Below are 17,304 nucleotides of genomic sequence, written 5' to 3'. Positions count from 1 at the left end.
TTCTTTTCCCAGAGGAACAGTCTGACTATCAGTCTTAGGCCAGTCTTATCTTAGGCCAGCAGAAATCTGAAATGAGACTACACAGCAAAGTTAAGTAGATGCTTCCAAAGAAAGCCCACCGCAAGGTGACTACACCTTGTAGTCAAGAAAATATAGCTGGGACCATCTTTTTAAAACATAAACAAAGGAGTTTTAGAAATCCCCTCAGTGGCATGAGTTCAGAAATAGAAAAAATCTGGCAGATATTTCAGGCCTAAGGTGAAAGGAGAGGTTTATGGATATATCATCTGAATATCAGGAATGTTTTTTGTTGCATCCTCAGTTTTAGGTTCATATTTGAGGTTCTGGTCTTGGTTAGCTTACCGGTTCCATGTATCCTCGTGTATCCCCCGTGTTCCACCCCCCACCCCCCCGGAAGTTAGCCCCAGGCTGCCTGTCATTGGGTTTTTCCCCCCTGTGACCACTCCCCCGTTCGGTCCCAGCAGTTCCGTGCTCGTCACCACATTCCCACGATCTCACTTGCCCCGAAGCCCTGTGTCCACCCCCATCATGTTCCTATTGGTCATTGTGGCACACGTCACCACCACGGTATCTGCAATCATTGGGCGGAGGGTTCCCGTCCTCCCCTGTCCCACCCCTATATCCCTCCACGGCGCCCCAGCCTCGGGGCCAGATTCGTCCAAGAGAGGCTGGGAGCGGCCACGGCTTCTCCATCGCGGCTTCCACAACCAATAAGGCATCCAGCGGCCACATGGACGGATTTGGACAATTCCCTGCCTCTTCATTTCCTTCCCTTGTGCCAACGGCAACACGCGACCAGCCCACCCCGGGGCGCAACCGCGAAGCACCCGGAAGTAGCAGCAGTACCAACCCTGACAAGAAGCCAAGGCGCCAAGCCGCGCTCTTGGGAACCGACTGGGGCGGGAAAAGCGAAGCGCACCACTGTTTTTTATTTGAATAGTTCTTCAAATTAACTGGGTTTTTTTTTCAGTCATTAAAGAAATGTAAAAGATACAGAGCTTTCTCACACCTTATCTCTTCCCTCTCCTCCTAATTGCCAAAGGTTGCCTCAATCCCTTCAGCCCTTCAACGAGTCAGTGGTGAAAATATTTGGGGAGTGTTTACAGTCAGTGCACAGTGGTTTGTCGCTGTTGCTCTTTCTGTCTCACACTTTTCATTTAGTCTCATGGGGATGCTTCATGGACTGCAGGTTAAATACCTTCTTCAGTGCCTGGAAAACCTCTTATTGTGACTGTGGTGTTCTCTCTGCTGTTTCTCACTCTGTGTTCTCTCTGCCTGTTTGGAATTTTTTTTCCATTCTTAAATATGTTTTCCTAGAGACACCACCAGTTTAACTGATGGTCTTAGCTGTGTCCTGTGGTTAGTCTTCTGGAATCACCGGACTGGACCCAAAATTGATCCCTGGGGGACACTACTAGTATCCCCTTGACTGGCTGGTGATTTTCTGCCTGAAGCACCCCAGGACATGGGTGGCCGTCCTGGCTTCCAGGGCACTGCTGACTCATGTTCAGCTTTCTGTCAACCAAGATCCCCACATCCCTTCCTGCCGCACTGTTTTCCAGCATCTCAATCCCCAGGCTGTCCATACATCCATGCTTACCCCATCCTAGGTGCAGAATGTGTCACTTCCTCTTGTTGAACTTCACATGGTTGGTGATTGCTCAGCCCCTGATTTGTTGAGGTCTCTCTGCAGGGTCTTCCTGCCTTTGAGGGAGTCAACAGCTCCTTCCAGCTTTTCATCATCATCTACAAAATTGCTCCATATCCCTCCCAGTCATGGGATGCATCAAAGTAATTTCTGAAGACGTCAAGGATGGAGCCCTGTAGAACCCCACTAGTGACAGGTTACCTCTCTGATGTCACCCCATTCACTGTAACCCTTTGTGCCCACCCTGTGAGCCAGTTGCTCACCCCATCACATGATGTGTTTATCCAGCTGTATTGGACATTTTGTTCTGAAGGATCCCATGAGAGATAAAAAGCTTTACTGAAATCCAAAAAGATTATATTAGATGGCTTCCCTTGATCATCTAGGTGGGTTAAGTTCAACGTCACCACTTTTTATCACAAACCCTTTATATAAGAAGTTTAAGGTAAAAGTTGAAGCTAAGGGAGTGTTCTTTCATTTCCATTTACTTTCACATTTTTAATTTCTTTGTCATATTCACTAAGTGATACCTTGTTTCAAAGTACTTTGTAGTCTTCTAGAAAGACTAATAAAATATTTTATTTCCCTTGCTCCCCAGATGATCATTAATGAGCAGTAAAATAATTCAAAATGCTACAGATTGGTGGAATATCTTTTAATCCTTTCCAAGGCAAACCACAAGATGCAATTATTCTCTTAGCATTACAAGTGTCTGATTGCTAGCAGTCTCACATCTCTAGATGCCTGTAATTATCCACTGTAATTTGTTAGCTCATTTGATTAATTCAGAGACACTGTATGTTTCTTCTCATACAGAGATATATGTAATGGTATGGACCTCTTACTTCACACAGTATACTAATTGCTAAATTTTGGGTTGTGTTACAGTTTAACAACATTTGAAAAATTGTAAAGAGATTGACTCTCCCAGTCCAAAGACAGAATAATTACTCTTACAAATTAACTAGCCCTGTCTCCCATGAGTGAAGAATCTGTCTAATTAATGGTCAGTTCATGCATAAAAAATGACTATCAGCTGCTCAACCATTCTTTGAAGAAGTTGGCAGTAACTGATAGAGTTTATCTGAATTTTAAATGGAAAACAATGTCAGTGAAACTGTAAAATAGAGTTTATCTGAATTTTAAATGGAAAACAATGTCAGTGAGACTGTAAAATACATTGAGCATGCTATTTAATAAATACAATTTATGAAAAATAAACATTGTAAAACAGAAGCACAGAATGTATTAGACACTAAAACAATAAGCATCACATGTTGTATTTTTCTTACAGATATATTAGGTTTTTAACTTATAAAATGTCCCAATTAGATAATTTAAAAGTATATGCAAGAAAACTTAGCAAGTAAATGCAGGTATATATGCTGTAATCAGCACTGAATTTTTGAAAAATTAGATCTAGATACATAAAAGATATTAGAGATCTAGTTACACAGAGTGCAATTTAAACAGGATTGGAACATCAAGCTACAAACTGTTTTTCAAAAACATTCCATGCTTACATATTTATCTACCAAGTAAAGTAGGTTTCCTCTCATTTGGGGAAGCTAGTCAGTGCTTTGGTGCCTATTTTATCCCTACTTATTTAATAAACCAATTGTTAGAAAGCTTCATCAACTATTTGACTTTTTGTGTTATTTTTTCATTTTCCCAGCCACTTGTGCCTGGCTCTCAGCAGCCACGGGATGGAGCCTCACTGGCTTACTGTCCCGCTTGTGTCCATAGGGCAGACACGCGCGTGGCTGCCCCCGAGTCTCTGCCGAGACTGCTGCAGGTGGCGGTGATTGCTGCAGCGTGGGTAGCACAGCAGAGGCACAGGGCACGAGGAAAATGGGGCGCAAGTGACAAATCTGAACCTGAACAGACTACTTTTATAGGGATGGGGGGAACATGGGGAGGACGCAACCTTTGACCAATAGGAGGGCATTAGGGGAGGGGTGCAGGGTAAGGGCTCCCCAGTAGAAGCCAACATGGGGAGGGAGCAAACCTTACAATCCAATTCTGCTTCGAGGAAGGGATGAAAGACATGGAACACTCCAGAACCAAATGAATGTGCTATCTTTGACAGACAGAAGTAAGACAAGGGAATAAGGGAGGTATACAGGTGGATTGGCATGTGGATTGACATACATTTTGGCAGGGAAAACTGTGGTAAACAACTCAGGACTGAATCATTAGGGGCGCCAAATGAGGTACATAGAATTAAGCATTACAAACTTTTACAAGGACTATTAAATACAAGGACTATTAAAACATACTACAGAGGAACAAAATGTAAAATAACAGACTACCACAGCCACTTTTCAATTTCTTATCCAGCAAAAAGTCTAAAATCAAATCTACAGAATCAAATTCACTTTTTGCCTTCTTCTGTGGGCCAATTAGTGTTTAATTACTTAAGACAGAAAAAAATGGGCGAACTCCACTTAAAACAGGTAGTTAGGCATATACTTTTAAGAGAATTCTGCTAGTAAAATTAAATTGCATCTCTTACAGTTAAGATGTTCTAACCTGTATAAAAGCAGAAGGTAGTTATATATTGTTATAGGCAAAAATTGACCCAGCCAAATTAAAAGGAAAAAATCCCCAATTTTTATTATAGCGATCAAATTCTATCTGAGCCAGCCACAAAGAAAAGGACAGTGCCGAGCCTGGGATTGGTACTGGGTGAGACACAGTTCTGACCGCTCTAGCAGAGGGTCTCCTATGCTTCACACCATCCATCCTGCAAGCAGTTTTGATACAGTTTATTTTGCTTGAGGCCGGGATTTCGGGTGATCAGACTTTTCTTTCCATTCAAAGTCCCACATATTCATAAAGTCTCTTTTCTCTGCGCCGGGTTGAACAATTCGAGGTCCAGGAAGCATACATCTTCCAGAGGTTCCAGTGATCCCAATCTCGGGTAGTTGTTGGGACGATCATCGCTTGGGAGTTCCTAGATTTTCTTGAGAAAACGGCCCGTCTCCAAGCGAGCCACTTGTATTAACTTGTAAATGAGGCCTTATTGGCAATGTTTTCAACATACGTGAGGCAACCCCCTTGTCCTGGCTCACCTGCTTTATGTCTATATTTTACCCATATATCACTTTAAAGGCACAAATTATACATACTACACATAACATATATATATATATATAAATTAGTTGTGATCCAAATGTGTAATGCCCAACTCCATCAACAGCAAGTTTTACTTGGTCAGATAAGTAGTGCCAATACTATATTATTTAATAATGTACAGATTTCTCTATCAGAGATTAAAGAGAGAAAGCTTTTTTTCCTTTGTAAATGGCTTTGATTTTTTTTTTTTCAGGAGAGAAAATTAAAGAAATATTCAGTAGTTTTCATTATTAAGAACCATTTGTTTCACTTTATGGAGGCATTAGAGAGAATGAATATAATTTTTCATATGGCTTGATTTATGTAACAAGAATGGTACATAAGCACACAAGCAGATATAAATATAGAAACTGTTTATTAAAAATTTAATTGCAGCTAGGTATCTAGGAAACATGTAAAGAAAAAATTCTCTTCTACTAGAGATGATTAGTTAAATAAAGTAGTAAGTCTTAATCATGTCACTCAAAGCAAGTTAAATTCTTTCAATCATTTTTCTGCCAATATCATGATTACCATTACCTCTGGTCTTTTCTGAGGTCTATTGTTAACTTACCCATGCAACTGATAGAAATATTATTTACAGATCTGTGTTAACACTGAGCTATGAAATGTGCATGTGGCAAAATCTGTAAGCATTTCCTAGTGAGAAAGAGCACTGTTTCTCACAATGACTTTTTAACTTGTTAGCAGCTCAGCTAGGGATAAACAGTTATTAAATACCTGCCATTAATCTCAAATTAAGATCGCAATTAGTATTTTCAAATGAAAAAGTAGAAAAATGTGTCTTGTTGGAAATAAAGATAACACCCTCTTATTTGGATAAAAGAATAATAAATAAAGTGCAAAGGGAGAAAGCATTGTTATTAACCCAAATAACTTCCAGAGTAAGAAATTAATTACAAAGAAATCAAGATTGGGAAATGTTTACAAAGGTTGAAGTACTCATATAGTTTTCTTCTCCAAGTCAAATGAAATACCAATTTATCACATGAAACTTGAGGGGAAGCATATGATGCATTCATATTTATTCAGCTGGTTTATATGGTTAAATGTGCATTGGCTAATTCTTAAAAGTTCTTTTCCTTTGAGCAGACAATCCTAAAATTTAGTTAAATGGAACATTTTTAACAGTGCAAGAAACAGGCTGCTTCCTGGTATTTAAAAGACACAGAGGTGAATTTATATCCACACTACCATGAAAAACATGGGATCATTTTCTATATTGAGGCCAGCAAGGGAAATTTTTCACATCGTTACTTTCAACCTTGTTACTCCAAAACAAGTGTCTTCCATTCAGGGATTTTGCTCTGACTTACATTCGTTTCCAGACTGTGCCTAGGACTACTGCATTTCACAAAGCAAAAGTATTTCAGGGATTTTTCTAGCAATTTTAAATTATGAACAGCAGAGTTTCAGGGTCTGGAAGTGTCCCTTTAATTTACCCGACTTTCTTCAAGTGATCTTGCTTCATTAGCTAGGAAAATCCTGTGACATGCATCAAAGTCATGAGAAGTTATCTTTCACCTTGAAAGTGCTAAAAATTACACAAAATTCTAGCATTCTGTTTAATTTAAGATGCAGACTTCTTTTACTGTGAGCTCAAATACCAAATATATCTTAGATGGTTCTCTAGCTACTAGATTTCAGGGTGCGAATATAGGCTCTTTTGCAACATAGATAGACCCTGGGAAAACTATGAAACCGCTCTTATTGAAGAAGAATTAGTATTATTGAATATCATTGAAGAAACTACACAAATATCAGGGAAAAATTAGAAACTCTCCATTAATTAAATTTCCTTTGAATCCCAGATGATTTTTCTTTCTTTGGAATTCAATCAGTGTGAAAATAAGCATAAAAATTATGTGTATCATCAAAGAAGAGAAACAAATTAAAGAGAGACAATAATAAAGCTAGGCTGAGTCATACTGGTTGCCTATATAGGCTATATTTTCTGATAATGGCTGGTATGAAAAAGCAAATTTTGAATAAAGGCAGAGAAGGAGACACATATTCAACAATTTTAAAGTCATCCTAAATTCTTAAACTTGTCTTGTGATATAAAAATAGTTTTTGCATTCATTCTGATTTTGTGGGTTTTATTCATAAAACCAACTGAATATGTTATATTCATATTGTAACTCCAGTTGAATTTCCCCCCTCCCTTCCAGGATAAAAACCAACCAACCAACCAACCAACCCCAAAAAACCCACAAAAAACCCCATACCACATGCAGGAAAAGTGCTCCCAGATCTAAGAATTATTGTGTCATCACCATTGCACAAAATAACCACCAACTGTCAGGTAAAACTGTTAGGTAAAACAGTTAGTCTATGCAAATAAATTAGTTGCTAGGTAAGATTGCTAGTCTTTGAGCAGAAGCTACAAATTTTCTTCAAAGGTGTTTCTCTGTCAACACAGAATAAGGAAATCTACTATTAGCAGTGTTTTGTTACTCTGAAAATCAGAACAGAGATGGAGATAACAACATGGCTACTACAAAGGAAATTCAAGCCCCTCTAATCTACTAAAATAGTGGATAAATGGGAAATGTTCATGTAATTTTTTTAGGCCTTCCAGAAATCTTTAGCAATTCCTTTGTAGAAACTTCCTACTCATGTGGAGAAAAGTAAAATACTGCAATGCATTCTAAACAGATTTAGATATTGAAAATAAAGTGTAAAAATAAATTATCGATTTTCAGCATGACAGAAAAAGCTAATAACTGGATTTTCCAAAATGTTGTATGAGGAATGTGGTTGTTATACTCACATATAGTCAATACTGATATGAAAAAGATGATGTGGAGGAAGGTCATGATGTTTTCTAGGAACACATTATTCAGACTAGTCAAGATTGAAGAAATTGTATAAGATTTCCAGAAAAACTGAAATTTATTTCCATGATGGCAATAGAAATCTAATTCTCATAAATGGAAGTTGCTAAATGCATTAATAACTTGCAGTCTTAAATCAGTTTTATCTACTTACAAATTTAGGTTACTGTATCTTTAGGGACTATTAACTGGAAAATCCTGATCAGTTACCATAAAATAGAAAATTGTGAAAGAAAATAATAAAATATAATTTAAAATATTGTGAGCCAATGCACAATATTTTCTGACATAAAATATGTATGTATGGCCTAATAAATGTAAAAAAAGAAAAAAAAATATATAAATCTACATGTATTTTGTTTCATTACAAAATATGCTTTGCTGGTTTTGTGTGGAAAACAGCAAATCCTTTAAAGTCCTAGTATTTTCTATGGAATATAAAAATGAAACTTGCTAACCAAATTTAGCAAGCTATTTCTTTTATCTATTTTTAAAATTTTATCTTCCTCTTGCCCACAAAAATATAATTTTAATAAGCAAAAATTATAACAGGAATTCTGTCTTGTTCACAATAGTTTATGAACTAAATTTATTTAGTGAACAATGAAATGGAAGTTTCAAAACATACTTAAAAAAGGATAGAGTCTGTTGACACTTTCTTTGAATATGGTATATACATGTACAGAAAATACTATATATGAAGTAATTTAAATGAATAATTCTATATACATTTATGACATAGACTTAAATGTAATATCTGTCCATTTAACAGGCAATTATGCAAGTGTGAATTCAATGAAAGAACTATTAGTTGTTTGATCTTATTGTTGTGAATGGAAGAAATTAAAATATGAGTAGATATAATTGAATGATTGTTAAATGAAGCAATGGCCTCTGCATTGAGCCATGTGTGGCAATGTCAGGACAAATGAGATGGCTGGAGGGAAGGGCGAGCCTGCTGGCTTCCCTGCTGCACCTTGTCCCCTGCAGCCATCAGCTCTGGGACAGGCAACGTGGACAAGAAGAAATTATTCACTCTGAGAGTGATGAGGCGGTGGAACAGATTTACCAGAGAAGTCATTGGGTGTTCCATGCCCAGAAGTGTTCAAGTTCAGGCTGGATAGGGCTCCAAGGAACCTGGTCTAGTGGGCGGTGTCCTTGCCCATAGCAAGGGGGTTTTATCTTTATGGTTCCTTCAACACAAACCATGCTGTGATTTTATGACTCTATAACTTCACAGTGCAGATTCTATCACAATAGTATATTCTAATAGACACAACAAAATAACATATGCAACTAATATTCTATTAATTAGTCAATATTTTAGTCTATTAACCTAATTCTTCTGCTTAGACAATGATATTGGTATCATGCAAAATTGTGTCAAGAAAACCCTTTACCATTAGTGATAAATGGAACCAGAGAATAGAGAATATTATTGAAAACTCCAGATAGACAACTATATTGCATTACTCTTTTGTGCATAACCAATCTGTATATGTTATGCCTAGATCAACAGTGTGAAAATTCAAAGATCTTTTTTTCATTCAGGAAAAAAAATATATATATTTGGGGAGTTTTTGTTTTCATTTATCAGTGACATCATTCTACATAAATAACCTTAGTTTTCCTTAGACTTCTTGTTAAACTTCTCCCCTTATAGGAGGTCAAAGTCTCTTAAATCCCATCTCATTCACAAAACATAAAATATTCCCTGCTGATGTATTTTTGTGTCTATCATTTATTTCTCTATTTACAATGAAAATTAATGATTTAAATAATTAAAGGATATTTAAGAGTACGGAAAAATAAAATTCTTCAATTCATCATTCACCAGAAATGAACATAAGTAAGATGACAATCAGTTTGTGGAGGAAACAGTAGAACAGATTTTTTTCAAGGCTTTCACAAAGCTGTGCAAACGTGTCTTCACTAGTGCTTTGTTATTGTGTGTTCTAAATGAAACACACATTGCTTTGACATCAGCCAGCCAAAAAAAACTCATGAGACATCTATTTTATCACTATTTTATTTAAGAATAAAAAATTGTAGAGAAATCACCAACAAGAACTCAATTCAGATGCAAATTCACAAGTCCAAAGAGATTTTGGGGTAAGAATATATATTTTTACATTAGAACAGCAATCTATTTTTATTTCTCTTTTGAGTGTTAGAAGTATGATTTGGATCTGCCAGTAAAAGTATTATGAAAAGGAGGATGGCAAGTTATTTTAAAAATAGCAATTAAAACATCTACTACGTAATTTCTTATTGTTGGACTGTATCTTTATTTATGTATGCGCATTTATGAATTAATTTCTTTATACTGTTATGTTGCATCCTGGGATTGGGTTTTAGGGGTTCTTATTTGTGTTAGCTAGCCCAGTCCTGTGTACCCTCGTGCTTCCCCCGTGTCGTTTCCCCCCACCCTGGTTTCTAGCTCCATGCTGCCTGCTGTTGGGCTTTCCCCCCCTGCTGCTCCTGTGACCATTCCCCCGTCCGGCCCCAGGAACCCCATGTCTGGTGCCCCATCCCCACGATCCCACTCAGCCCAAGACTCGGTGTCCACCCCTGCGGGGTTCTCTGGTTGGTCGCTGTCCTACATCATCATTGCGTCACCCGCACCAATTGGGTGGGGGGGCGTCTGCCCTCCCTATCACATCCCCTAAATCATCCCGCTCCCTCCTGGGTCCCGGAGCCATTTTCCCCCATGGAGTGGGAAGTTCGGGTCGCTACCCCCCCACCGCAGCTCTCCGCAACAATAAAGCCTTCCTGCCTTCCTTGTGGGTGATCTGGACATTCCTTCCCTCTTTGCCTTGGACCCTCGCGCAGTCGACAAAACCCAGCAGACCCCAACCGGTGTGTCAGCAGCAGCGGCACACGGGAGAGAAGCGGCGGACCCAGGCGTCTGGGCAGGTGGTGCCAAAGGGTGCTGGAGCTGCTCCGGACCTGGGAGAAAGAGCGCGACGCCGCACTGTTATACACCAGCAGCAGTATCCAAATCAGTTTTGGTTTTCAGCTGAACTATTTTTTTTCCCCAAAGAAATACAGATATTCAATGCATGACAGCACATGGCTTAAAGATGCACTTTTGATTATGATTTCCCTAGAGGTAATATTATCTGCCAAAAAAAGATAAACCAAACTATCACATTCCAATGGGCAGAGGTCAGTGTAACGTCTGCCCTATCTATTTTCAAATTGTTTCTGAATTCATATACAGTGTTCCTCAGTCCCAACATTTGTTTGAACATAAAACTGCAGTACCAATGAATTGAAATCTTCGCTTTTTTTTTTTTTAGCTGATATTGTGGCAAATTGCTTTTCAGCTGCAAAAGCAGCTTATTTAAGGTTTTTTTTCCTAGCATTGTTGGAAGTGAATAAAGTGGCCAGAAACTGAGTGCATTACAGTGACCTTCCTACTAGAATTCAGTAATAATGAGCAATTTATGAAGTATGATACCTACACTCTAGTATCAAAAGTAATATTATCCAATGGATTTTTCAATTTGTACAGCAGCTTTTTTACTCCTTTTTCAGTTTCACTTTGCTGGTGGCACTAGCTTTTGAGGCCACCCTAACTTTTAATCCTCTTTTATAGCAGGAATCAACTGCTACTCAGCTTGCCTGTCTACTTCATTCAATTCCTATAAGAGAACCTTTGAGAAACATAAAGAACTCTGGACTCAGCACAAGTTCCTGTCTGCAGACCTTCAGGCTGCAGCAAACTAAGTACATACCTATCTGAGTTTCATTTTTGCAGACACTGGAAGAAATTTTGAGTAACTGGAACCAGAACAGAAACTTGCTACTATAATGAATTTTATTTGATCACTTATTGCATTGATAACTTGTTACTTGGTGATTTTGGTCTTCCTTCTTTTGTACATGCTTTACTAACCTCCTAAGTGAGTTTAGAGACTGAACCAGTTGCTGCTCATAACATGTTAAAATTTGCAAATATATGTGGAGAGGGAAAAAAAGAGAAAATTATTATAAACAATGGGTGTTGTGAAACTTTATATATAAGAGCTAACAATACTGTGCTACTTTGAAAGGCATCACTCTTTCCAGCACATATCCAAAGCACAGCCCCTAATAGCTACCATGAAGAAAATCAACTCAAACCCAGACAAAACCAGAAAATATTGTCCACACTCTATCTTATTTGATTGTATTTGTTTATTGTGTATCATATTTGATACTGTGACTGAGCACATGTGAAGCCCCAAAAAACTTGCCCAACAAGACTTTTAAAATGGCTTTTGGGTGTTCATGTACTCTGAGTTAGACGCATGGGAGAAATACTGACAAGATATTTTCAAGAGATCAAAACAACAAAAAGAACTTTGCTGGCAACCTTGGAAAACAGAGGATTTTGGCAAAGGCTTAGAGCAGCATTCAATCAATATAAAACCCTTCTCAAAGTATTAACTTAGACTACCCAGCTTGGCAAACTCCAGGCCCATTTGATTGTAAGTTACTCAAAAATTCCAAGAAGAGAGGATTAGGTGAAAAAAGAGGCGATAAAGACAGAAACTATATAGAAAAGGCCACAAATAGCTACCAGCTCTTGGGTTCCAGCAGTGTTCAGCAGATAGAAATTCCAAGAAGAGGTAGTGTAAAGACATGTGCTTGCCTTGTGTTCAGCTTTAAATACCCCTGGGCTTTCCTGAGCCCCATCCCTCAGGTAGGATTTCCACTCATTTGGCCACTCAGGAGCTGTGTTCGGGGTTCCAGGAGCAGGTGTGGAGCATTGCCTCTGCTGTGCCAGGGATTGAAAGGCACTGCTAGGCTGGGATACAGGTTCTAGGGATGGGGGTTGCAGAGCAAGGCACTTGCCTTGCCATGGTAAGACCTAACCGGCCTCTTCCCATACACACATGAACCCCAAAATATCTTGAGACACAAATCTTTAATCTCTCACAGCACTTGTACAGTTTCCCAAAGAGGCTCTGGACTCTCCATCCCTGGAGACATTCAAAAGCTGTCTCAACATGGTCCTAACAAAACAGCTTTTAGTGACCTAACCTGAGTAGGGGGGTTGGACATGACTTTCAGAGCCCATCCAGCCTCTACCAGTGCTGTTATGGGAATGGAAAATTTGAGAACTGCACTATATACACTGCATACCTGCAGATATCCTATCTCCTTATGTTTTTCTGTTGGCATCCAGCCTATGAATATTCAACTTTAGCTGCAACTTCCAGAGACTTCTGCAGATAAAATATTTGCTAATGCAGACTAATGCAGACTCTTACCTGACTAAGTGGCCATGGATTAACTTCAGCAGGCAGCTCAGTCCCACACATAGCCAGTCATTTGCTGCCCCGCACTGGAAAAGTGGACAAGGGTTCAGAACCACTGCTTGAAGGTATTTAAATGTAAAATTATAAAATTTTTAAAATATAGCAGTGAATTTTGCTATAAAATGAACAAGGTATATCTCCCAGGTAGAATAACTGTCAGTTACAGAAATTGAAATACCAGTAAATCAGAAAACATTTAAAGAAGACATCACTGAATATATGATGGGGGAGGGCATTTTTTCTTTTTTTCATCCTGTTGATAAGTAAAACTAAAAGTTGCTGTAGATACATTATGTTAGATCTTGTCTAGAAATGTGCAGCACTTTTGAAAACCAGTGAAAATTTTTGGAGCGAAAGGATTCAATATATATTGGTTTTATTGCTTTTAATTTTCCTCTGCTGGCAAGTAAAGATATATTCTGCTGTTGGTAGCATGGTGTAAGGAATGTTAAACATTAGAGATTAATAGAAAATGGAACTGTATCATTGCTGTATTCAGTTGTCTTCTGATTATATAGAGTTAGATGATAATGAATTTATATTTCAAAGTAAGAAGAGGTGGTTCTATAAATCAAAGTTTTTGCATAAGCAATAATAATTAATAAAAATCTTAAGTATTATTCTATTTAAACTAAGTTTCACTTACTCTTTATATTTTTCTCTTTATTCTTTATTTATCTATTAAGAAAAATTTTCTCTCTTTTTGTACAGTTCTGATGCAATTACTGAAGAAGTTTTAGGAGAACTAAAATCCTCAAAGGCATTTTTTTTCCAAATGCCAGAAGAAATAATGTTCCTTAGCATAGATGTATAAATGTACAATAGGTGTAAAAATAAGGGAAAGAAGCTCACAGCAGTCTGCACCAGTCTCTAGACAGAATCTAATGGTAATAGTGTAGAGGAAATGCAACTATACCTATGAAGTTGTTTCTACTCCATTTTGTAAAATCTTACTATGTTACCAAAATATACTGTATATATATGTCTGTATAACAGACTTCAGTCACTTTATGTTGAGACTTCCCTTCTTAATTCAAATCTTACTCCATAGTATGTCTATGCCTAGAATATACATATTTTTAAGATATTTTACACTGATTATGTGTGTTGTATTGTGTTTTTATATTTCTGTAACAGTTTTGTAATGGCTTGCCCCTTCAGCCCCCCACCCCCCCCATTTTCTCCCAGTGGTTCCACCCCAAGCTTTCCTGCCTTTGCGTCAGTGCCAATCTCCCTGAAAATGCTCAGTCATTCCCTGTCCCCTCCCTGGTACCTTGTCCACCACTCGGCTCTCCATCCCACTCTCCCAGAATCTTCCACCTTGGGCATCGAGTGAGTGGATGAGGGCCAGGGGTCCCTCCCTTAAACTTCTCCCACTGGTTTATGTATCTGTCTATCCTTCTACCTCCCCCAAATCCCCCCACTGGTGAAGGGGTGTCCCTTCCCCCTTGTTACCGCCCCAGTACTTAAAATGTTGCAAAAGCCTCAAAGGCACTTTCGGCTGTCAGATGCTCTGGCCTTCGGAGCTCCTCAGAGTTTGGATTAAACCTGAGACTTTTTCCCTGGCCTTGAGTCAACTCCCTCATTACCTCCTCGGACACCTCCTCTCCTCCATACAAGGCAGACAGCGAAGTGCTCTGTCTTAGCCGCTCCCCGACTCTCCTCGAGACACAGGGGAGTGTCCCCTGCAGCTGACCGTGCCTCTGCTGGGCAGGCGAAGCCAGGGAGCTTCAGGGTGGGCACAGCGGCAGATGTGAGAACTGAAACACTGGTGTTCTCACCCTGAGAAACTGAGCCATACACAAGTATATTTAAATGAAGTATATTATTCTTATTATGAAAGAATGAAGTCTTAGGAGAATTTGTGTTGGAACAATTGCTTCCATGACAACAAGAACATCATAAAGATTTTAAGCAGGACTGTTGGTACCACCTATTATTAAGGTTAGCCAGTGGTTCATATTTTAAGTTAATTATAACTTTGCATAGGTTAAATGGCCTGAACTCACATTTTCCATGCTAAGTGAACAACTCAGGATGAAATAATTTGCCCTTTTTTTGGGATTTCTGCCGTAAATGTTCAATCAAACAGATCTGCTATTCCCACGAAAGTGTCTAAAGAAAATTAGGCAAATTTAAATACTGTTTCCTTGTATTAAAATTTGCAATGCTACACATTTTGGAAAACAGATTTTTACAAAGTCTATCAAGAATGCATCTGTTGTTATCCCATTAATATCTTCAAATCTGCTCAAGGTATAAGACTCTAATACGTTTTCGCTACAGAATGGATAACAATAAGCAATACAGAACTGACCAAATCTTTAGTCAGAAAACTACTATTGCCTGGAACTCCTGATAGCCATATTGGTATTAAATTCAGGAAACTCACCTTCTTAGGCTCTTTTTCATTAGAAGGCACATGAGACTAAAATCTGAAAGAGAAAAAGTCAATAGGTGGACAGAAAGCAAAAACTTGTGATAGTAAACAGAAATTATAAGATCTGAGAGTAAACAGAACAGAAGAAATTGGGATGACTGGTGAGGATTCCATAAATTTGTATGAAGCCTAAGTGATGACACAGAGAGCCTAGATGAAAGAATAAAGGAAATGAGTGAAATAAGATGAGCTGGAGGAGAGAACTGATAGAAGGCAGAAAGGTTAATGACCAAATCATAAAAGAGAAAAAAACTGTGACTCTGTAACCTTCAAATTATCCATGAAAGCCAAAGAGATTTTTGTTCACATTTTGTTGATGAAACACTCTAAGACTTAGAAGACTGTGATTTCTACAGTTCTATGATGAACTGAATTATCTGACAGTCCATTGCATGTGTATGTCATTGCAAGTTGAGAGACTGAGGTTGGATATGAGGAAAAATTTGTTTACTGAAAGAGTGGTTAAATATTGGAAGAAATTCTCCATGGAAGTGATGGAATCACCATCCCTGGAGTAGATGTGACACTTTATGGCACACTTCAATGCACCTGATGATCTTCAAAGCCTTTTCCAATCTTAATGATTCTTATATATTCTGTCTATAAGGGATGGTTGAACAAGAGAGAAAAAGGCCACTTGTCCACGTTGCTGCCTTTCTAGTTAAAAGGAATGCTTACAGGGGAAGGGAAGACTGCTATCTAAGGCTGAGCATTTGGTCAGCTTGAAAAATATCATGTGAGGCAGGCACTGAGAGGTAGCCTATAGGATAAGGGAGATTGAGACCTTGTTCAAAACAAAGGGTTTGCTGTTAGGTAGAAACAAAAGCTAAACTTATGCAAGATAATTTTTTTAAAAGACCTAGAGAGCTTCTATAGGATTTTCTGACCCAGAGCACAGGGAGTTCTTTGATTCAAAAGCAAAGCTAGAAAAAAAGGAGATGGTGCAGAAAAAGGAGAATTGTTTAAAGCCTTCTCAGGTAATATTGATGTTTGAAACAGAGAACACCTTTTTTACAAAATATAACATTTTTTTTACAAAAAGGATTACCTTGTTTTAGTTTATATATTTTCTAAATAATCCATTTTTAAAGATTGAGGGCCTTTAATGTCTTTCGGTGTGTTCATTTAAAGAAAGGAACATGGAGAACTACTTGCCTCAAGATTCTCCTCTAGTTTAGTTTATCAGAGTCCGGACATGCAAAAACTTTGTGATACAAAGTAGAACAGTTAATTCCCACCACTTACACCATTTTTTTTCATGAAGCAGGTTTTGAGTTCCTCATTTTCTGAAAGTACAATTAATGCCATGGATGGCTACCAGATGAACTGCAGGATGCCTGCAGCTGCATTTGAAGATACTGGGAACAGTAGCCCAAACTGAAAGGCTAAGTACTTTAAAATTAAGTTTTTAGATATTCAAATCAGTCTTTGATTTATCAGATAATTTATCTCAGTGTTGCAGTCACAAAAATGAGGATGATTCTAGCTCTTCAGTTCTCCAATCCATTTTGAATTCAATACTCTGCTGCTAGGCAGTGAAATACCATGAAATCATGGGTCGTGTAACAGATAGTGTTAAGATTACCAAGCTTGTAAACCAAATCAGAGCAGGTTTTTGCTAGTGTGAAATGAATAAAACATGGACGTTACATTGAGTAAAGCTTAAAGCACTGCATATGAACTCTTTCATGAAGTAGGCAAAAACACAAGAGGGAACAACAGAACAAGTAAAACAGGACAATAACAGAGGTCTTCTCCTTGCTGACTGATAATTTTCATCCCAAGATGAAACCCACACTTTTTACATTCAAAGTGTAGCATTAGCTTTAAGTGCCAGCTACCTGAAAATTTCATCCATCAATAGGTGCTAATACTCAGTCTATACTCCATGGTTACTAGAATATAGTAATT

The 17,304-nt window shown here is 38.2% G+C and overlaps 1 long non-coding RNA gene across 1 annotated transcript; it reads right to left on the bottom strand.

Annotated features, from left to right (window-relative positions):
* Positions 1–10,202: 10,202 nt before the first annotated feature.
* LOC128787521 (uncharacterized) lies at positions 10,203–15,427 on the bottom strand. Its single transcript, XR_008430727.1, has 3 exons — positions 15,346–15,427; positions 12,906–12,979; positions 10,203–10,593 (listed from the first exon to the last, which is right to left on the bottom strand). It is a non-coding gene; the product is annotated as an uncharacterized LOC128787521 (long non-coding RNA).
* Positions 15,428–17,304: the final 1,877 nt, after the last annotated feature.

This window comes from Vidua chalybeata, chromosome 4 (assembly GCF_026979565.1).
Source record: "Vidua chalybeata isolate OUT-0048 chromosome 4, bVidCha1 merged haplotype, whole genome shotgun sequence".
NCBI lineage: Eukaryota > Metazoa > Chordata > Aves > Passeriformes > Viduidae > Vidua > Vidua chalybeata.
The sequence above is the reverse complement of the archived record's forward strand: the minus strand, read 5'-3'. Positions and strand labels throughout refer to the sequence as shown.